Below are 22,729 nucleotides of genomic sequence, written 5' to 3'. Positions count from 1 at the left end.
AGTGATGTTTAACCCAGAGCTAAGATGTAAGGCCTATTGGGTTGTCAACAACAACAAAAAAAGCAATCGACATTGATTGCACTACGCTTTCTGGCCATTAGATGTTGCCAAATCTCACTCACTGGGCCTTTAATGTTGATCAGTTGCTTTGATTCGCTGTAATAAATCCCTAGAATTAACACCAGCTATTCAAGTGTGTTGGCTGTGGATTAAACTTGGATATTAAATGGCCAATAAAACGTCTGTATCTCACGGATGGACAGAGTTAAGTATGCGTGGTGCAAGAAATGTGTTAATAAACCTGATTCTAAACCCATGAATGTGAATTTTAAAATAAAACCATTCACATCTTTAGTGAATGACAGAGATGGAGAAAAAAAAGGCTGTTAAATTGGCTGCACTTCCAACACAAACACCCCCTACTGGCGGCAGTTACGAACCTCCTCTGGGCAGGTGGGTGTGGAGTAAATAATAATAACAGTTAGAAAGAAAAAAATACACACATATATTGCCGAAACATATTATCTTCTTCCATGCACCAGCAAATTAAAACACGGCCCCTCAGGTGGAGAGTGAAATTGGGCTATTCAGAGTCTCTCTCTCCCCCCCCCCACCCCCTCCACCCCCACCCCCGCCCCTCTCAGCGCGGTGGTGCAGCCCCAGATAGTCAGAGAAGAAGAATAATGCAGCTGAGAGAAAAGTTTGCTCGCAGGCAGGCTGCCGGAGCCTCGGACCTGCTGTGACGTCACACCTACTTATTTCACTCGGTTGCTTTTCATTAAACGACACCCTCCTGCTCACCCACCCCCAGCCCAAACCCACCCCCTCCCCCTCTCCTCTCCACTCCACTCAGCCGCTGTCATGCGTTCGCACCTCACTTGCCAAAAACCCTTCCGGCATCCGCGAGGAACGCGCCACCATTTATAGCCCGGCGCTGACAAACAATCTTCTTATGAGATTTAAACTTTGCCTCGGCTAGACCGGGTGTTCAACATGCGCTCCGCCGCTCGCACTTCGCCCGGCCGGGAGGCAGCGCACCGAGCCGCAGCCGCTGAGATTCGCGGTTAAACGCCGGTGTGAGCGCTCGGTGTGATCGAGAGAGAGCGAGAGAGAGAAGAGAGGAAGAAGAAGGAGGAAGCGGGGGCTTCGGCGTTTCAGCGGACAGACAGACGGACAAGGAGAGAGAGGGATAGAGAGAGGGAGGGAGAGAGACAGACGGAGAGAGAGGGAGGGAGAGGGAGGGAGGGAGAGAGAGACAGGCAGGCGCGCTGGAAGGAAGCTCAGCCGCCGGATGGATCTCTGAGACTGAGCCGCTGCTCTCCGCGTCTCCAAGACAAATCAGATCTGGAATTTTTTGTTTTTGTCTGTTGCTCTTCTTTTTTTCTTTTTTTCCTTTTTTTTTTTAACCATATACATATAAGATCTTATCAGAACTGCGCACTGACTCTCTGAAGATACATCTTGTTTTGCTCGTGCACGCTGCTGCTGCTGCTGCTGCTGCTGCTGCTGCTGGTGGTGGTGACATGCCGTAAAGCTGCCAGCAGCTTCTTGCTTTGCACCGGGGAAAGAGGCTTCCTGCTCCACGCGATCATCATCAGCAGGTGAGTGTGTGCGTGCGTGTGCGTATGTCACCGGCCTCGGCGTGTTTTAATAACAAGGTGTCGTTTCCCATGTATTTTTATTTTTATTTTTTTAATATATTTATATATATATATTTGTTCATCTTAAAAATTCATCTACTGTTTTTTTGGGGGGGCTGTTTCGTGCCCAGCATGGAAACTCCTCCATCCTTCACCCCCTCCCGTCCCCTCCCCACCTGCCCACCACCACCCCCTCCCTATCTCACCAAGAAGAAACGCACGGCTCAACTTGTGCACCATCACGCCGCGCAAGTCCGTGCATTTCGCTTTGCTTCCTGTCTTTCTTTCTATCTTTTTGTCTTTCTTTTGCTGCGTTCCTTCCTCTCCTGCGCTTACGGGACACTTGTTTTTTCCTCCATCGTCACACTTTTTTTTTATTTATTTATTTATTTTTTGTTGCTCACGATCAATTTCCAGCCAACCTGGGCGCTCACATGATCTCCTTACAGGGGTCCCTTCATGTCACAAACGGCTTTGCCACACTTGCCGTCAAGCTTCCCTATCTATGAAGCTTCCCTGTACGTGAGGCGTCGCTTCAGCACCACGGACAGCTCCTCGCTGGCTGGGCGCTCCGCTGAGCGCGCGAGCTCTGACCCGCTCGCGCCCGTGCCATTCGCGCGAGCACTCTCCTCTCGCTGTGTCGTCTGTTCATCCGAACACACGTTGATAAATCACGCACTTCACTCTGGTCTGCCCTGGTTTCGGGGCTTTTTTTTTTGTGGGTCACTAACAAGCGGCAGCAGCAAGTGCGCACTGCGTTGCGCCGGCACAAACCTATTTACGGTGTCACCACACAGTAGCCTACTTACAGTACAGTAGCACTTAGCAGTCTCACCCGGATAAGCCGAGGATTTTGCTGCGCCGGTGCCATCTGTCTGGGAAATGCATACCACGTTAGAAAAAAAACACACACAACACACAGCCACTGTGAAAGTGGTCGCACGCTATGCGGACAAGCATCTTCTTTACCCAGTACAACAACAGCAGCAGCTTGACAGATTTATGCGTCCCCCTCATTCTCACCACCAGCGTGTTTCCAGTGGATCACACGTCCAGCAGCTCTCCGATGTTTCACACCGGTGAAATATGGAAACGGTGGAAAGTTGAGTGAGGTGGAACAAACATCAGATTTCATAATAATAATAATAATAATAATGACGATCACAATAAAAATTGTGGTTGTGGCTGAGTATTTCAATATATTTTAAGTTTGTATTTCGGTGTGTGTGTGTGTGTGTGTGTGTGTGTGTGTGTGTGTGTGTGTGTGCGGTCAGCGGTCTGTTTGACTCCATTCGAGACTTGGCACCGTGCTGATTGCGAGACCCCCCGTCCCCAGTGGTCGGCCTCGGACGTCGCTTCTGCAATCAGCATGAATCACCGCTTCTCACTCCCGTCCAACTTTTTCTTTTTTTCTTCTTCTTCTGCTTCCACGGGCCGGAGTCGCGTTCCGTTGGAAAGCGTTGAGGGCCGTCTTTCGCGTTCGCCTTCACATCTCCCTTTTCGCCTGTCCCCCCCTCCACCTCACCCCCTCTCAGCTCTCACCCCCCCACCCCCAACCATCCCACCCCCGTCTCCCTTATCTTGATTATGCAGCTGGATGATTGAGTCAGCTATTTTGTATGCAAGTTGCCTGAGCTCGCTTCTTTTGTTGGAGTGGAGAGAAAGAGGCAGAGAGCGCGCAAGAGAGAGAGAGAGGCATGAGGGAGGGGATGGAGGGCGAGCGAGAGAGTGAGAGAGAGGGGAGAGGGATGGAGCGAGATCGTGCCGTGGATACCGAGAGAGAATTACAGCCTCTCATGACGGCCAGGAGTGGGAAACGAAGACAAGGCCGCCCTGTTCGATAAATTGCTGTTTGAGAGAGACAGATACACTCAGCGGGGTGAGGCAGGGGAGCTTTTTGGGAATGCGACCAACCTCGCTGCGCTGAAATGGAGGCGTACGTTGCAGTCTCCATGGCTCCACGTTGTGCCCGAATTAAATTAAAGCGTCTGGAACTGTTTCTCGCAGAGTTACTCCGAGATAAACCCCGGTCGCTTGTTTGTTGTTTGATTTTTTTTTTTTATTTACCTCCAGGATTGAATATTTTTACCGCAGCGATGAGCAAGCGAGCGAGGAATATTTACAGTTTGCAATCCCCGAGCACCTTTAAGGCTTGACAGAATTTGCATGTGATTGAGGCACAGCGTCGGCCTTTATCCCCCCTTTGATTCCCTGTTTCACTGAGTATGCTGCTGTTTAAAGGCCCCGCGTGCTGCATTTACAAGAGGAATACTGGCATGACACAGGGTTTAAACAAAAGCCTGCGTACGTGTTCAGTTGGATGACCGCAACTGAAATGGAATGCATGTTGTGTTTTTACTCGTTAGAAGTAAAGAGTTGTATTGACAGAAGGCGGTGCCGGCAGGCTTTTACAGTGGGAGAGCAAAGAAGAAAACAGACACACAGTGGCCCAGATCTGCCAAGGATGTTTGTTTGATTTTTATCTTTACATCACGGAAACTTAAACTTGTTTGCAATACGCTTTCTGACCAGTAGGCACTGCTAAATCTAACTCGCTGGGCCTTTAAGCTGTGCAAGTTCCCGGTCCCACACTGTGATGGTACAGCTGTTGAGTTTTCACATTGGGAGCATCAGGGTTGCACTATAAACACACAGAGTGCAAATATATTTAACCTCTGGACAGCAGCATCATGTTGTTGAGACGTCAGCCCCGCTTGGCTGGCTCGCACGCCGGAGCAGGAAACTCTTGTTGTTAGTTAACAGCGTGCAAAGTGTAATCAAAAAGGACGAGTCAGGAGGTTTTTTTTTTCCGGAAGGAGCTGTGAAACATATGGCAGCGCAGCAGGGAGTCTTTCATTTACACAACCGTAGCATTCAAGCAGCTACATCCTGCACTGTTCTAGGCATGTGTGTGCGTTTGTGTGCGTGTGTGTGTGTGTGTGTGCGTTTGTGTGCGTGTGTGTGTGTTTGTCACTTTATGAGAGCTGTTGCATCATCTCCCTCTCATGTGTCCCTCAGACAGAGCTTGGCTTTGTTTCGCTTTGTTGTTTTTTTTTTTTTTTTTTTCCCTATGATGGCAAAGAATGGAATGGCCCTGGAAGTATTCAGAGAGAAAACAAGGAAAATGCTGGAGAATCTTAAGCCTGTCGTAAAAACACGGATTGAGCGATACAATGACGTGACATGCCAGTATGACACTAATGATGATTGACTGAACAAAAGAGCTCATTGTTGGGACAGTCACACAACAAAATTTTCTAAACTATGGAAAATCCACTTCACCGATGTTTTCCACAGATACCTTCTTGCTTCACAATTCAGTAAGTTTGCGTTGAAACAGATCTATTCTAGATACGAGCCCTTGGTGAGGTCATAAAGGGCAACGCTACCTTCCAGGTTTGCGACTACCACCCCCAGCCACTCTCAGCCACCGTCCAAACATGTGGAAGGTCCAACAATTTCTAGAGGCTGCAAACATAGGCCTAAATATATATACCACTTCCTGGAGAGTTTTTTTTAGTCTTTGTTTGTTATGTGATTGGCCATTCATGGCCTTCTCCACCGGAGCTCATCATAAAATCTGGGAAGGAGTCCAACATAAAAGTGGTTGAAGGAAAATAATCCAGAATGTTTTGCAGAAGAATCCAGCAACAGAGCGACAAACGTCCTCCACATGGTGAGGTCATCTTGTGTGCGGTCTCGTGAGGAGGCCGGACCGCCGTGACAGACGAGGAGGTCATCGGCGCCGCCGCCGCCAGAGCCGTGCCCCGGGGGGGGGGGGGGTAGAGGGAGGCGGCAGTGGCAACAGGCATGAAAAGAAAATGGTTATTGACAGTAACTTAACATTCAGGGCTGAAGGTAATTGCAGAGGATTTCCAATATCTAATAAAGGCTGGAAGTCGCAGATAAGGATGAAAACGCCCCCAAACTGCTGAGTGCGGCCGCCCTCGGAGACATTTGGCGAGCACGCCCCCCCCCCCTCACCCCTCCCCCCAACAACCCAACAACCAAAAACAAAACAAAGACGTGGCGTTTTGCCCAAGGAGGAGATAACCTGCGAGGGGAAACATTAGCAGACGTCACCTTGAATCAGCCGCTCCGCTGTCACTGACCGCGCGTCGCCACGGACACGGAGCCTCCGCGGAAGTAATATAGCCGAGTTCAGCGCGCCCGGCTTATTGTGAGCGACGGAGACGGCCCTTTGGATTCCAGTCGTGTTTCAAGAGGAAAGTGGAGGAGGAGGTTGAGGAGGAAGAGGAGGAGGAGGAGGAGGAATAAAAAAAGCGTTGCAGGTGGAGGAGCCATTATCGCCATTTTTTTTCTCCCCCCATTTCTCCGAGACGCTCGCGTCTAACACGCTGGTTACATCTCCCCAAGAAAATGAGACGACTGCCACATCACTTTAGGCTGATTTTTTTTTTTTTTTTCTTCCACCCCGCCCTGCTTCCCATATAGGCAGACAAGTGATAAGCCCAGGCCTCACACACACACGCACACACACACACACAAATGCGCCATAGGGAGTTGAGGAAGAAGAGCCGCTGACAGATTGTGGGGATCAAACCAGAGATGTCTGGATTCACCCAAGCGTGCGAATCCGCCGTAATTAATTTAGGATCCAGCAAAAATAATTTCAATAAAAATAAAAATAATAACAATAATGTACCGGAGGCTGCCAGTGAGGCTTGGTGCAGCTCACTTCCCCCCCCCCCCCCCCCCCCAGCCACCTGCTGGCTGCCTTATGATAGATGGAGGCCTTTTAGTAAACAAGCAGAACCAAATGGCAGCGAGCGAGCGAGCGAGCGAGCGAGGCGGCGTATTGAGCGCCGCTCCGTCTCCTCCTCGCCACCTCCTCGGCAAAGTAATTAGATGCTGGAATGCAAAAGCTCGGCGGCGGCGGCGGCGGCGTGTGCAGGCACCTGCGCCTCTTGATGAATGTGGCGAACAGCAGAGGCCATTAAGGCTGAAACCACAGCGCCCCGGTCAAAGATCACTCCGCCGGGATGGCGCCCCGAACCCCAACCCCAACAACCCCCAAGATTCTTTGGGGCGACACAGGCGGGAGGCGTGCAGCGGCGAGGACGACAACAGCTGCGTTTCCATGACCACTAGAACTGCACTAAACCTAAATATCGCAATAAAAAACTGGAATATTGCTTTTATTTAGCGAAAAACTGACATGGAAACGCAGCTATTGAAAGTGATGATGATGATGATGATGATGATGATGATGATGATGAACGAGGCCGAGGCCAAGTCAGGTCACATTTCCACCGCTCATGGAAGCCAGAAACAGTAGACGCGGCGCCCACGAGCTTCAAAGCCGGCTGACAGTCTGAGGGGCAGCACGGAATTTTTTTTTTGTGTGCAAACGCACAAAGACTTTAATTAAACCCACAGATGGTAATAACTCACTGACTTTGGTGGGCGGGGCTCCTCCGTTTGGGCCTCGCACATCAGCACAAAAGGCTGATAAATTGCGTCATGGTCCAATTGCGTATCACCGCATCGATTGTCGTTAATGACAACTGTGGGCTCTCAGTGAACACTAATGGTGGTAAAACTGCCTTTACTAACATTCTTTCCATCCATAATTAACACTGATAAACAAAGTTCCTCCTTTGCTTCTTTCTATTCCTCCACTTGTTCCCCCAATCAGCAAGTCGAGTCGCCTGCAACATCCATTTAAAGGGTCTGATTCACCACCAATGGTAGCAAAATAACAAACAACACAAACAGCTGGAGCTTCAGGGTGTCTCGTGTCCTGAAGCCAAATGAAAAGATGATCCTGCTCTTCTATTACTGCACCACTTTTTTAAAAAAGTGCGTATCAATACGTCGAGCTCTGGTAACCGGCCCTTTGTGATGCCATATAGCTCACCACCACCAGACTGTTAGTCATGAAATCTCCTCTGAGGTCTGGGACTGAAATACAAATGCAAGGCAAATGTGGAAACGGCAGCTATTTCCTAAGACATTTTGTCTTTAATAAAAGTTATTTGCTCAGTTTTCTCTCCAACTCTATTCAGATCACGGCAGAGAAACAAGAACAGGAATAATCAAAACCGTATCACCTCCGCTGATTGTGTTTAGAGGCGGAACGTTCATTGCGTTCCAGCCAACGAGAATTGAAAAAGACTCTTTCCCCCTGAGCGACTGCTGCGGATGCTGCTGATCAACTGAATAAAAAGGAGGTGGGTAGACGGGGGGGGGGTTTGCTAATGAAACAAGAGGCCGACGTTGTAAAAACTGGCTTCAGTCCTTCAGGATGAATGAACGCCACTGATCTCACCTCGGGATAAAACTGGAATTTATGAACTGCGGGTTCAAACTACAGGCGGCGGCTGCGGCGGCGGCGGCGGCGGCGGCCCGCACACGCACTCTTTGGGACGCGGTGACAGCTGATGTATTTACCGCCAGCGGCAGAACGGAGCGATTATCCCACGGCGAGGGCGTCGCTTTTATGTTGGGAGCGCGTCCGCGGGAGAGACGATCGGGAGGGGGCGGGGCCTTTTCCATTCGCTAACCTGTCACTCTGTAGACTGAGAGGAAGCGGAGACACTTTGTCTCAAACGGGGGGACCTCCGCGTCACACCCCCGCCACCACCCCCTGCTGGAAAAGACACCAATCACATTAATTGGCTCCTCAGGGGAGGAGATGGAGGAGCCTGCAGGGAGGGGCTCCGGACAAAGTCTGCAAAACAAGAGGAGCTGATTGACGGCTGGGAGGCGTCAGCCAATCGAATTAAGCCCAGTTTTGATTCAGCAGACTTTGAATCTGCACATCTTTCCCCCGTGATAATCACATTAGACGTCGCCGCCGTTTACAGATGGTATCGGGCCGGGAGATGTGATGTGGCTGATAAGATCCCTGATTGGTTATGCAGCATGATGAGGCACTTTTCACTTTTTATCCCAATTATATTTCGTCAAACTGTTTTTTTGTTTGTTTGTTTTTTTTTTGTTAATGGCGGATGCTCTGTCAATAAGACGGCTGCTTCCTGTCAACCCATCCGAAAATGTATTTCAATGTCAAAAGTCCCGGCTCGCTAATCAATGCACGCCTTCCGCTCTCCGTGTGAGACTCATGGCGAAAGATGGGAATTAACCTGCTCACCGAACATCTGCATCACGCTGGTCTTCAGCTCCCTCCTTTACATGCCTTGCTGAGTCAGTTCATGCCGCGCATATCACAGGACAGCGGTGGGGAAGCAAGACCAGAGTTTGCATGAGTCACTCGCCAAGGAGAATCGGGGGTTTGTGAGTCATTCGAGTCAGCCAGTCATGGGAGGAGATCCACTTGCTCTCTCACATCAGCTCCACTCACTCTAAGTGCAGATGAGTGATTTGTTCGTTTTGTGCTGATTCCTTCATTGGTTCGCAGCTCAGACTCAGCTGCAGCTGATCAACGGTGACGTGTCGTCTGGTCTCCTCTGTTAGTGAAAAAGCTAGCGGTAGCAGGGACGGATCAGTGAACGGTTCAATAGAGGACTCGTGACTCATGAATCCATGGAATGACTCAGGAGTTTTGAACTCTCCCTTGGGGACTGGCACTTCACTATCACAGGACAAGGTTTTTTTTCTTCCCTTCCTCCTCCTCTCCCCTCTCCCTCCTCTCAGATTCATTCAGTGAGCCATTTGTTCAACTTCTAATGCAAAGCAAACAAGCGCCGTCGGTAATTTGGTTAGAGGCTGATAACGTATCTCCCCTCGTTAGTTTTCATATTAATTCAGGCACAACACGAGAGCAAATGAGATAAGACTCAAGGGCACTCGGGCAGCAGTTTCCCGCCGTTCCTCTGGGTTCCGTTGTGTTTTTGTTGGGGGTCCGTCCCCTGGAGTCAAACCGTCAGGTCAAGGTTGAGGTTGTCTGGGATTAATCAGAAACCAACAAATTGATGAGTGAAAATAAACGTTAACTAATCGCTTGGAAGCTGTTTGAAGATTAAAGAAGAAAAAGCGAATCAAACGGTTAATCCAGTTGATCTCCCTAGAAATCAATGCAGTTGACTGGTAGCTTGATGAGAGATCCGTGTTGATAATAATCTGAAAGAAAAAACAACTTTATTGAATCTGTCAGTCACATGACAGGCTGAAACACGATGGTTAATCTTTGGTTTTTATCGTTCTCAACAGAGCGTCTGGCATCTCTTGTTAGACTGTCAGTCTCACCAACACTGGTGTGTGTGTGTGTGCGTGCATGTGCGTGCACACGCATTTTTTCAGAACTAAGCTGATTTCAGCTCAAATTCTTATCTGATTGTTTGGCAAAATACGACTGGAAACCAAACAGGCGAAGAGAAAACTGTGGCACGGTCGGACTTTGGACGAGAATAAAAGAGCTTCTTGGGTGCAGAGCTGCCAGACAAACACACACAAAGAAAGAGTGAGAGAGAGAGAGAGAGAGAGAGAGAGAGAGAGGGAGAGAGGGAAAGAGAGAGAGTGAGAGAGAGAGAGAGTGAGAGAGAGAGAGAAAGAGAGAGAGTGAGAGAGAGAGGGGAGAGAGAAAGACAGAGAGAGAGAGAGAGAGAGAGTGAGAGAGAGAGAGAAAGAGAGAGAGTGAGAGAGAGAGGGGAGAGAGAAATAGAGAGAGAGAGAGAGAGGGAGAGAGAGAGAGAGAGGGAGAGAGAGAACTGAAGCTTATGTCTGTTTTTTCAAATATTTTTTAAAATGTCTAGACATGTTAACACAGTCGAGTGTTTTTCCATTTTGAAGGTCTTGTACTACACATATTTTCAGATTTTTTATAGTCAGACAACCTTGTAGGACCTCATTATCCAGTAACGGTCAATATTTAGCCCTCTGTGGGTGTCAACAACAGGGCGGTCTCAGTGGGCGGATCCAACAACTTTCTGAGGGGGTGGTCACCAGCCTGGGGGAGGTGTGACTGCTCTTTGTGACATCACAAAAGGCTGATTTCCAGATCCAAGGACAATGTTTGACAAGCTCTGGAAGGCGGAGGTGATCAGAATAAGTAGAGGATTTTTTCCCCCCCTCATTTCTGAGACGTTCAACTGACAGGCTGGAGAAACTTTTCATCAAATAGGAAAGACATTTCTGCACGATATGGGACCTTTAAAGGCATTTTTAAATTTATTTTTATTTTTAATGAGGCTGAAGTTCTTTTTGCAGCTGCCTGGTCTTTTTTTAGCACCTCTTGCTAAACACTTTACACGCTTCTACACGCTGTCATCACTGTTTTTGTTTGAGCACTTTAAAGCGCAAGAAGATTAATTTCTTGACACTCTTGATCTCGTCAAACAAACGCGTCTTTTATCCGATGGGCTTTGGCGAGAGTTATCTTTGTCGTCATTACGTCGCAGCGCACGGAGGCAAAGTCAGAGGATTTTTTTTTTTTTTGAAAACGAACCAAAAGCTGCTCTGCTCAAAATTCCGTCTGGATGACCTGAACCCAGAGGCAATCAAACACATCAGAGGGAAAATGTCTGTCTTTTTAAAACCCTGTAATTCTCCTTTTTGATTTCACCTTTGTTACTATTGCACCCATTTGTCTTTTAGGGTTAAACAATCTAAAGTGAAAGCTTAAACAAAAAAGAAAAAAAAAAGACAACAGCAATCAGATGATCGGCCACACGTCTCCACTTTGATGCTGTTGTGAAGGTCAAGCCTTAATCTAACGCCAGGCTGCCTGCCGCCACCGCACAAACGACGGATGGATAATTTGAGCGAGCCGATTGCTTCCCGTCGAGCTGACACTATAGGAGGCATACGTGGCGCACATACCGATGCCTGCGGGCGCAAACAGCAAGGTTGGCAAGGTCGACCGCAGACAGTAGAAGCTGACACTAAATTTGAGTTGCTTTATTTTTCGTGTCTCTCTCCCTCCTCCCTGCCCCGGATGGTTGATTGTTCTGTCGCCCCTAAAATGTACTTTTAAAAGGTGGCAAATGTGGCGCGGAGGAGGTTTAATGCGACGCTTCAACCTTTTAGCATATAAATTGGTTGTAGCTAAATTAATTATTTGCACTGTTTTTTTTAAGGAAATAGATAGAAAAAAAAGATAAACTGATAGCGAATTAGTGCAATTACAGATTGAATATATTAGTATTGAACCTCCTGTTCTCATTACATTACTTCATCAAATGTATTTAAATTTAAATCTAATCTAATTTAATCTGAAATCTAATCAAAGATATTAACGTAACCAGAGAGAGAGAGAAACACACACACGCTCAAAGCGTCGGAGACACGGGGGGTGGGGGGCTGGGGGGGGGGGCACGGATGATTTGGCGAACCATGCGTGACACTGTCATTTGCACCAATCAGATTAGTCGCTGCTACCGGCACCATAGTCAAAGGCTTCCTGTTGCTTTTTGCTTGGAGCCGTCGCTTCCTGCTCTCATGAACGATTCAAAGATTTAAAGTGAATCAGAGTCAGGCCTCGACACAAGTTGAAAATGCTCTCAGTGGGATGTCGGAAACATGGATGAGCTAAATTTCAGACGGATGTGAGCACAAAGAAAATAATAATGTACCGTTCATGCATTTGTGCACGTGGCAGCCTCCTCCACACTGAGGGAGGGCGGCAAATCTCTGCACTGCAACTCTTTTTCAGTCATGATTGACTCGTCCCGCAGAACGTCGTTCACCGGTGATTGCAGCCGATCGCTCCAGGTCCGGACAATGACAGCCTTCCGCCTCGGCGTGCAGCTGTTGCGACAGACGGCTGTCATCCCGCAAACAATTCCCGGCGTCTCTGTCCCGCGGCTCGACCCGCGGATAAAGACGACGGCGGCCGAACGAAGAGCCGATTCTGTGCCTCATCTCGTTTCTCTCGGAGGGGCTTCTTTTATTATTCGTCCCGAGCGAAAAGAGCAGAGCCGTTTAATTAGCCGCCGGTGCCAGAACAAATAGCTCACCACACCGGGCCGCCTCGCCAGGCCAATCAGACGCCTCACCGGGCAAGATGAGGCAGGCAGGTTATAAATAATCAGGTGACTGACTCATCAATAATTTCGGCGGCGGCCATATGTCGAGCCTGGCCCCCCCCCCCAGCGGACGACCTTGCTTGGTGTTTGGCGGCGGGTCAGTTATGGCTGGAAATAATTAAGTCAAGCATCTTTTGATGGCTATCGACTCCCGTTGGTGCCAGAGCGCCGCTAATGGATCGCAACTTGAAAGGCCTTTAAACGCGCCTGCGACGCCGCCGCCGCCGCCATGTGAGCTTTTTGAAAGTCTTTTTGGCAGTCGGCGGACAAAAAGGAGCGGCGGGGGGGCGGGTGCAAGGGAAGGGGAGGCGGAGGGGGGGGGGCATCTCTGCTGACATCAGCAGGCGGGTCATCAAAAACAAGAGCAGCGGCCCGTCGATGACGAGGCTTCAGTAGAGCCGCTCGGCTTTCTTCTTTGCTTCTTTTTTCTTCTTCTTCTTTATCTTTTCACTCATCGGCTAAATCTACAGATTGTCGCCGGGGAGAATGAAGACGGGACGCCGGTTGCCATAGAAACTGCCTCCAAACTTGGAGCGGCGAGCGCCGGCCGCATGTGCGAGCGTCTACTTATGAAAAATGTGCCGGCGTTCGCACCATGTCGGCGGGGCCGCAGTGTTCCCCAGCGCCCCCGCTGGAGAGCCTCCGCCGCCGCCGCCACCGCCCAACACTTGACTTACCGCTCGGCTTTAATAGGGACACTGATGATTCAGAGGGTTTTGTCTGCTTTTCTACATGGGAGTGGGGCTAAGGGGAAAATCGATCTTGAAAAGGGGGCCTCTGTCTGAAGTGTTTTACACAATGACCTGCATAGCAGAGCCCCAAACAGGCAAAGTCAATCAATTATTGAAAGACTCAGAGTGTTTGCAAAGAACCCCTCTGGGTGATTTGTGGATTTTCTTTTTTTTTTTGCCGCTGATTAAATAATAAAAGTTAATGCAAAAATAATGCAGCTGGGTTTCTTTTTTTCTTTCATTTTTTTGGATTTTTTTTTTTTTTTGTTTCTTTGAGGAAGGGTGGCAAAAAACAAAACAGAAATAATGTCCTGGTTTTTTGAGGCAGGGATTGATTGATCGAGCAGCAAGAAAGAGTGAAGTCAGGCCGCCTCAACCGGATCCAAATAAATAAATAAATAAATAAGAGATGATTTCAGGGCACCCGCAGGCAACAGAGCCAAGTTTTGTGTGGGGGGGTGGAGGGCTGCGAGTTTCCAACTACCACAGATCATGATTCAGATCAGACACAAGACGCTCCCTCCTTGGCAGCCTTTCTTTCTGCTTGCGGCAGCGAATCGCAGCGATATTCTCCTGGACGGCCGCCACGCTTCCCGAGAGCTGCCGAGTCCCGCTGAGCAGCTGCCACACCGTCGTTGCTTTTAACGGCCTCCGATTTGCCCGGGACACTTTTGAACAAACATCGTCCGACATCCACCCCCCACCCCCTCCCCCCCTCTTAAACGACCATCACCCGAGACGACAGCTGGCGGAGGAGAATCTGCAGCTGCAGAGCATCGGCCGCTCCGGCGCTCCACCTGTCGTGTCTGCACGTCCTCCGAGGGCCAATCAGCTTCAGCCTGGCCGTCTCCGTCTCTGAGAGCAGAGCCGAGGCGCCAGAGCCGGATCTGGGCCTGGAGGATTGTCGGGATTGTGAGATTCCTCACATAAAGATGGAGATTATGGGTTTTTCTCCACTCTTTTTAAACCCCAACCCTCCTCCCCCGCACACACACGCCCCTCAGCCATCTCTTGGAATCTTTGCGAAGTGACGCAAACCAAACGTGCAGATAGGAACCCTTCAACCCCCCCCCCTCCCCATCCTGCTGTTTGATGAATATGTGTCGTGTAGAATGAAAAGGAGCAGCAGAGGAGCTGCTGCTGCTTAAAACAATCAAACCCACTGGGACGATAAGAGTTTCCTGTGTGAGTCTCACTACAACACACTCTCACACACACACACACTCACACACACACACACTAAACAAACTAAAAGGCTTTTTCACTCATCCCCAGATTGATGTCATGCAGTCACATGACTCACAGCACACAACAGGGGATGTGCTGGAGGGTCGTTCCCACATTTCAGCAGCGTTAACCATCAATGTGCAGCAGCGTAGAGGAGAAAAATATACAGTTTCATCACACACAGCCTCAGAATTCTCGTCTCTGAAACGCAACATTTTGCTGTTTCCGTCTTGCCAGTTGCACCTCTGGGAGTTTTGTTTTTTGTTTTTTTCCCCGCCGATGGCAGTCAGGACGTGTTGCTCGAAAAAAAAACACACATTTGGCCGAAACCTCGCGGCTCCTCCCAGATAAAAAAAAAACTGAAGCCGTCTTTGAAGTCACCCTCTGAGAGCAGCGTCGGTTCACAGCCACATCAGTCCAATCAATAATTACTCTGCCTTTTTAAGTCCGCGGGGCGGCGTACGTCCTCGACTCTTATCAGCGACTTGGCTGTTTTGTCGGAAAGTTCGGAAAACTAATTTGCAAATTCCACAAAAAAAAAGATGTGTCTTCGCTTCAATGAAGCATAAATTGGTTCAATAAGGGAGTTCACAGCGCAGCCAAAAAGGATAAAGAGTTTTGGCGTCAAAGTGGCTTTTCAAGTTTTGAAAATTTTTTAGGGAATTATTCACCAACAATATCTCCAACCCAACACATTTAGCCCGGTGTTTACAGCCTCCTGCACAAATGCCAATGGGTTTTAGCCATACGTGCTTGGGACAAAAAAAACAAAAAAAACAAGTCGGTCTAGGAGGGCGCAGCCAACAACTGGCTGGGCGTGTTTTCTGGTGCCCTTTGTGACATCACAGAGGGATGATCACGTCAGAACAGGATTTTTCTCCCGCTTGTGGTTTCCAGGTTTCAGGCTACAGTTTAATCTGCTGCGCAAGGTCGAATTCTACTTGTATAGACTCAACCAGCTTTCTCGCTCCTCCTCCGGCAGCCGTCTGCAACATTTCTTTACGACCGTCGGCGCATCAGGAAAATGTAAAAGTGACCTCGGAGTGACGGAGATTGAAAAAGTGAATCTCCGGGGAGGGAGGAGGAGGGTGGCAATCCAACAAATAATAAAAGAAAAAGGGAGGCGGAGTAGAGCGCTGACCTCATAATCTAATGCATTCACGTCTAGGATCAGCTGCTGGAGCTTCAGTCATACACGGCTGATAAAACACACTGGCAGAGGGCAACAAATAAATGAATAAAATGCAACAGTGCGCGTAAACAATCCCCCCCCCAGGCCCCACCGTCCTGCTGTCCTCAGTGTGATTGCGGCGGGAGTGGAACTCGCAACCCCGCCCTTCTGAGACTCCGCCTCACCGCCAGGACGGAAATAAGCACACGGAGGGAAACGGCGTCCTGAACTCCGAGGACAGGAAATACGACTTCCAGCGCGGCTGGAACAAAAAGAAAATCGCTCAGGCGCCTTCGGACGCCTCTCCGGAGCGCCGGGAATGAGTCTGAGCGGTGAGTAGTGCTCGCCGCAGCGCCGTGCTGTGTGTTTTATCGCAGGGCCAGGGAGCCCATTAGCCCTGCGGGTGTTCCTGCTCGCACTTCACTCCTCCCTGCCGCAGGCTCAGTCCCTCTGCGCTCAGCCTCCGGTCCCCAACCCCCTCCCCCCCCACTCCTCCATCCCGCAGGGAAGTTTTCAAAGGGGCTACATCTGTTCCCCGTCACCGCCAAAACGTGGTCAGACCCGACCAGAAGATTAATTTTCCCCACTATGTTTTTCCCCCCCGCTGATTGTTGCTCTTTTCGAGGAATCATCAAAAGAATCCGAGCTTTAAAGGGACCAAACTGCACGCGAGCGAACAGATCTGCCGTTATCAATTACACACTTTCAATAATAGCGGCGGATCCCGTCGCGGCTAATGTAACGCGGCCGCCCCGATACGGCCCGTCACGCCAGAAATCAGCTTTATTATGCTTAAATTAATCGCTACGTAAAAGAGGTTGAAATTTCAATTAATTTTTTTTTCTCTCCCTCCCCTGGAAAGATTTTTTTTTTTTTTTTAGATGTGAGCCTGATTTAAAAGTATAATCCATCTTGAGCAGCATGCAAATCCAAAAGTCAGAGGAAGTGGTCGTCTCCAGGAGGAGGAAGCCCGTTATTAGAGGTTCAGGCTCCACTAACTGCATCCTTTCCCGTCTAATCTGATTTGCACAGCAAAGTGCCTTGTGCCCACTGCTACGTGCCAGTGTCACTGTACTTTTAATTACAAAATGTTGGGCCTTTCACTCTTCATGACTCATGCTGTTTAAGGCTCTTAAAGGAGGTCTTCCCTCGCTTTATCTGATCCCATTAAGTGAAGATACACGAGTGCGAACGAGTCTGGCCAGGGACACGGGGCTCTCATGCCAACAAACACACCAAGTACCTGACGAGCATTTATAGAGTGTAGACGCACCAGTTCCACTTGAATTCAGTCCAGATCTGATCTCAGACTTTGTGGAGTCGGCTATGAATCAGGATCGCTGGTTCTTTTCAGCTTTATTTGTTTAATTCCTTTGGAAAAGCCATCCATCCTGCACTTTAGTGATTGTTGCGTAAAATGTTCGATTAAAAGATTTCAATACGATTTAAACATTCATCTCATTTCTAATGTCTATTGGTCACAAAGCAGTTCAAACTATGTGAACCCTACGATTTTTTTTTTTAAACCCTATTTTAAGTTATGATTGACCACTACTGGCGAGCCGCTGGCCTGTCATGGGAGGGAGGCCTCCTTTATTCTCCCTCTATTCTGCTCTAACACTACTAACGACGTAGCCACTTAGCCAATAGCTAAGCTAATGCAGCCCCATCAGCCTTAAGCTGTCCGTCTGCTGAATACATGTGATCAATATCGAACCTGATGCTTGACATACATTAGTTGCTTGTGTCTCATCGAGAAAAACATACGCAACAACACCGCAACACACAACTTTGCATCAGGGGTTACATAAGTCAGCGGCGCTAAAGCGCGACCGAAGCGGCACTCTGTGCATGCGGAATGAGACGCACGTATGGGAACGTGTTCCAGAAAACACCGCGTAGTTCAAAGCATATTTATCTTTTCCACATCAGCTGCCGATCTACGAAAAGAAAGAGGAAAAAAAAACTGTTTGATGGAGACGGCGAAGGCAAAAAAAAAAAAACCCGTATTGTGAGGCATAAATCTTTTATTGGTAGAGTGTTCAAAGCCATGACACTGCGCTGCTCTCTGAAGAGCGCAGGATGTTTCACTTGTTAAAAATGCAATGTAGCTCAGAGTATGTCATTTAGTGGCCGCCGTGTACATCAAAGCTTTTAAGGTTTTTTTTTTTTTTGTGTGTGTGTGTGTGTGTGTGTGTGTGTGTGTGTGTGTGTGTTGGAATACAGCGAGGGGGAAAAGCTCAGAGTTGGGTTGGGACGCTCTGGGTTTGGCCGAGTTGCCGGCAGTTCGCCGCGCGTTAAAGCAGCGTTATTCTATAATAAAAAAAAATAAAAAAAAACCTTTCTGAAAAAGGCAAAAAAATATATATATATGTAGATGCCTTTAGTCTCTGGTCCCATGTGTGCTAAAGAGATTAGCGTGGATGCACGCTCCCGCAGTGTTATCTGGGCTGAATGGCATTTCCACCTTAGAGGAGGAACAGAAGGAGGGAAGGAGGACGGAGGAAGGACGCCCTCACTCTCCTGAAAAGGTCTGTTCCTTTGAGTCCCGACCGGCTTTGGCGAGAGCAAACATCAGCGCAGGAGTCCGCGGACTGACGGAAACACAAACAGGTGCTCGGTGGCTTCAGGGAACCGTCGTGAGATGAGAAGACGGTAGCACTTGAACTCAGAAGTCGGAACCCAAAAAATAATAATGATAAGAAAAAAAAAAAGAAAAATCCAAATCGCAATGTTGTGACTCTTTTGCAAAAGTGGATTTAAATTTGCAATATTTTAGAGAGCTTTGCGTCCACCGGGCGGCTGCCTTGCTGAGCTTCGCTCGCACTCACTCACACACATCACCGCCGTTGTTGTTTTTATCACCGCTGCTCTATAAGAAGCTTTAATGTACGTTGCCAGTTGTAGATTGTCGAGCTTCGTCCCCCACACGTCCCCCTTTTCCCGCCCTCATGAGATCATACAAAGCAACGATTATGTTTCCTTTAAAGATCTATTATGCCGGCACGTCTAATCTGATTGGTGCGCGCCGCACTCCCCTGTTATTGTATCCAGTAATTACTTTACCCTACAATTACTGTGTCAAGCCGAAGCTTTAAATTTGCCACTCGGCTGTACGAGCGAGATCAGCGGAGCGAGCAGCAGACGTCATGTCAGCTGCGGCAGCGGCGGCGGGCTCGGGAGTTGTTGTTTTTTTCCCCTCCGGAAACAAACCACATTGTTCATAGCTCATTTATTTTGATTCATTTTTTTTTCTGGTTGTCTGATGCGAGCGTTAAAACGAAGGCCGACAAAAATACAGAATCAGAGAGCGAGCACCCCGCTGCTCTTCCTTCCAGACCTTTCTCCTCTTTTGCGAGCCAGAGCGCATTATGGCGTTAATATTTCATATTCCGCGTTTGCGATCTCGGCTCCGTCGTCTAATGAATAAACACGTCCGCGCTGCCGCTCGACTACTTTGCCGAGATTATTCGAGCGGAGGCGCGGGAGGCAAACGAGTTTGGGTTTTTAAGAATAAAGATGTTTTGGTTATCGGCCTTCCGTCCCTGCGAGCTGCCCACAGGGCCGCAACGCTTCCACGCTCGCTTTCATTTTTTTTCAGCCACTTCTCTATTCAACAGTCTGGCAGCTGTCGTGCACGGCAGCGGGCGGCGTCCTCGGGGTTTGGCCGCTCCGTCGTACCTTTGGCATCTGACGCAACGGCAGAAAATCCCGACGTCGGGGCATTGGACGGACAAGTGGGAGAGTCCCACTCGTCTCCTCACGTCGCTCTTTATACTGGCGGACACGCTGCAGGAGAGTCTTGGAGAGGAATGTGAGGCTGTGAGGGGTGTCGTGGGGGGGGGGGGACAAATTCCATGGTTTAATTCTGAACATTCACACAAAGACATGGAAAACCAAACTGGCCAGGATGGGAAGGTTTATGTAGACCACAGAATTGTGCTTAGAAAGGGATTCAAGGTTTTTTTTTTTTCCCTTTTTTTAATTAATGATGAGCTTTGGTCAATCTGCTTGAATTTACTATTTTAGACACGACAGGAACGTCAAACTTTTTGTCCAAATTTAGTTTCCACATCTGAGCAAAATCAATTTCTTTCAAAATTTTAATAGAAAAAAAATAATCACTATATTTCCACAGGCCTCGGCTCTTTGTGATGCCACAGGAGGCAGCAGGATTTCTCAGATACTCCCCTCTCGCCGCCGTGTTAGTGGCCACACCTACAACCCAGTGTTAGCCCCGCCTCCCTTTCCAAAAGCATTCGCTTTATCCAAACGATATTTTGTTGCAGGCTGTAAACACAGAGCTAAATAAACCCTTTGTCTGGATCCCTGCAGTGATGTTGTAGATAGATAATTAAGCTATCGGGAGTCTTTTTTTCTTTTTTTTGCCTCGTTTTTTCAAGTGTGGTATCACTAAAGTTCACAGTGATCCATCAACAGGCTTCTTATTTGAGCGCAGCGCTCGCAGCCGCCACCGCGCCGCCGTGTTTTGCCCTTTTGGAAACCCGATCGAGGACAAAAACAAAACATTTAAACCGAACAACGTGACATTTGAAAACGACGCCGAGCGTCCGCGCGCGTCTCAGGAGTGACTCACTGACTGACTCAGTGACTCACTCGCTCGTAGTCGCTGCGAACAACACCCCGATGACACCCCCGCCCGCCATGCCAGCGTTGCCCCTGTCGTGTATGCGAGCGCTGTGATTGGGCGGGGCCTCAGCGGGCGAGCCGGGCCACACAGACGCCCTGCCGCTGCGCTCTAAGCCTCCTCACGCGCTCCTGTGAATTACCTGTCAGCATCGATTACACAGAGTCGGCGTGGATAGGATCTTGGATTTTCTCTCTCGCTCAGAATTAAGATAAGCTCCTGCCTGCCTGCCTGCCCGCCTGCCCGCCTGCTTGAGATGCCCCTTGTTGACCCACCTGTTGAGCGGGAGGCGAGGTGCGTGTGTGTTCCGCCGCGCCGGTCATATTATCCAGCCGGCCGACGCGCTCACATGCGCTGGGAGCGGCGGCTCCCGCCCGTCTCTTCATTTCTCTCCCCTTGTTGTTTTCGATCGGCGCTGTTCTCCTCCCCACTCTAAAAGCCAAAAAGCAAAAGCACGTTTCCCAGGGAGAATGTCCTCCATCTGCCGCCACACCAGCAGAAATGAGAATTGTACCGCTTCACTTTGAGGACTCGTATAGGAAATATACATTTAAATTGGTCCACCATTGCATCGTGTCTGGAAAGACTTCTGTGGGCGTAAAGGACAAGGAAAAACAGAGGCGCCAAACACCATGACGGAAAATGCAAAAATGTATTTTTACAAGTCCATTAAAAAACAAACAAAACAAACCCTGCTCAGTTTAAAAGAAGCGACTTTAATCAGACAGAGATTTTGTTTTGGGTTTAAATGTCCACAGTGCTCGCTGGCTACATTCAAAATATTCAACGCAAAATAGAAAAGTAAGGGAAAAAAGCAGTTTTACTATTTGGAATTATACAAAGTGCCTAATGTTAATGTTACAGTGTAGTATAAAGTATACGAAATGAAAAAGGATTTAAAAAATCTTATTTTAATGGGCCGAAGACAGAAAATCGTAAAACTTGTAAAATTGATGACAAAATAAAAGTGATCTGTTACACAAGTTATTAACTCTGAATCACTGTAATCGAGCGGTCGCCACTCCGTGGCTCACAAAGTCGGCATGCATTGTGGGAGTCGTGGTTTATAGTCGATTTGAAGGCAGCACAGACTTTCATTCCGAGATGGTCGTAAACCTCTCGAGCGTCGGTGGGCCGCATAATATGACGCGGCGGGCCGGATCTGGCTCGCGGGCCTCGTGTTTGATGCACGCGTCATGAACCGATACATTATCCCGGTCGATATTCCATCTTTCCAAATGCGATTAGGCCTCTGACACGGAGAGGCAGCGGCAGGAGGAAGATGAGCCCGCGGTTCGGCCGACCGGCAGGCCGTCCGTCTGCCCTTAACGTATCGACGGAGTTTCTGCGAAATAATGTGAAACTCCCGGAGCCGCGGTTCAGAACAACTATGACTCATGCACTACGTCGATTCAGAACCTCCTCGCATCGATGCCAAGCCGAGGAAGCCGCCGCTCCGGCTTTGAGACGCGGGTTTTTATCATAATAGATTCTGCTTTTTTCTGCCACAACCAAAAAAAAAGAGAAAAAATAAATGTGAGAAGATTTTCTGTAAGGTTTTCTACAACATGAGAAGAAAGGTTTCCTCAGGGTGGGGAAGGCGGGGCCTTAAAGGATCGCTCTCCATAATTTGCACAGCTTCCTGCTGCCTGATGTTAAGTTGATGAGCGCCTGGTGGATGAGAGTCTGGAATCTAATATAATTCCATCAGAGGGGCTGATTACACTCCAAATGGTGTGCAGACTTTTCAATATGTTGGGTTAAGTAGATACTGGCAAAATATATTTCCACCCGCTTTTTTTCCCCTGGGGAATTTCAATTACAAGCGGGGGTTTTTTTTTTTCTTCTTCTTCTTCCGCCGCCACACAGAAACAAGACGTGACTTTGGGCTGTTCTCTCAAACTCCTAATACAATTTCTCTGCTCTCCGGTGGAGAAGAAGCAGATATTTCTGTTCTTTTCTTTTAACAAGGAGGCCCGCAGAGATTAACGGTAACATCATAAAATGTCTCTCTGGTGATCGAACGCCTGCAATATCAAATTCACAGGATTAAAATTCGGGGCAGAAAAGAAAAATCCTGGCACCATGATTTACCATGAGGGAAAATGATTTTTGTCAGAAAAAAAACGCCTTAATCTTGATTTGGGTAAATTATTCAGAGAGTCAAACTCTGAGAATAATTTCAATGGGATTTTTTTCCCCCCCTTCTTGTTATTTTGAATTGAGAGAACTTTACCAACGATATTACAGTGTTCACATTTCTAGGAACGTTTTGTTGAGTGCATCCTGTTAATGTGAAGCTAATTTCTTTTGCTAATTACTGAACATCTCATAAAAACCAAACCGAAGAGCCTCCACCATGA

At 48.5% G+C, this 22,729-nt stretch overlaps 1 protein-coding gene across 1 annotated transcript in view; it reads left to right on the top strand.

The window, feature by feature from the left end:
* Positions 1-1,412: 1,412 nt before the first annotated feature.
* The window catches only part of elfn1a (extracellular leucine-rich repeat and fibronectin type III domain containing 1a), a 66,280-nt gene continuing 44,963 nt past the window's right edge, over positions 1,413-22,729 (top strand). Inside the window, exon 1 of the mRNA XM_076038696.1 lies at positions 1,413-1,601. The gene's annotated coding sequence lies outside the window, so the exon portion shown is untranslated. The remainder of the gene's footprint in view (positions 1,602-22,729) is intronic.

This window comes from Nelusetta ayraudi, unplaced genomic scaffold (assembly GCF_046127955.1).
Source record: "Nelusetta ayraudi isolate G7.1 ecotype Tasmania unplaced genomic scaffold, CSIRO-AGI_Nayr_v1 ptg000057l, whole genome shotgun sequence".
Taxonomy (NCBI): domain Eukaryota; kingdom Metazoa; phylum Chordata; class Actinopteri; order Tetraodontiformes; family Monacanthidae; genus Nelusetta; species Nelusetta ayraudi.
The sequence above is the reverse complement of the archived record's forward strand: the minus strand, read 5'-3'. Positions and strand labels throughout refer to the sequence as shown.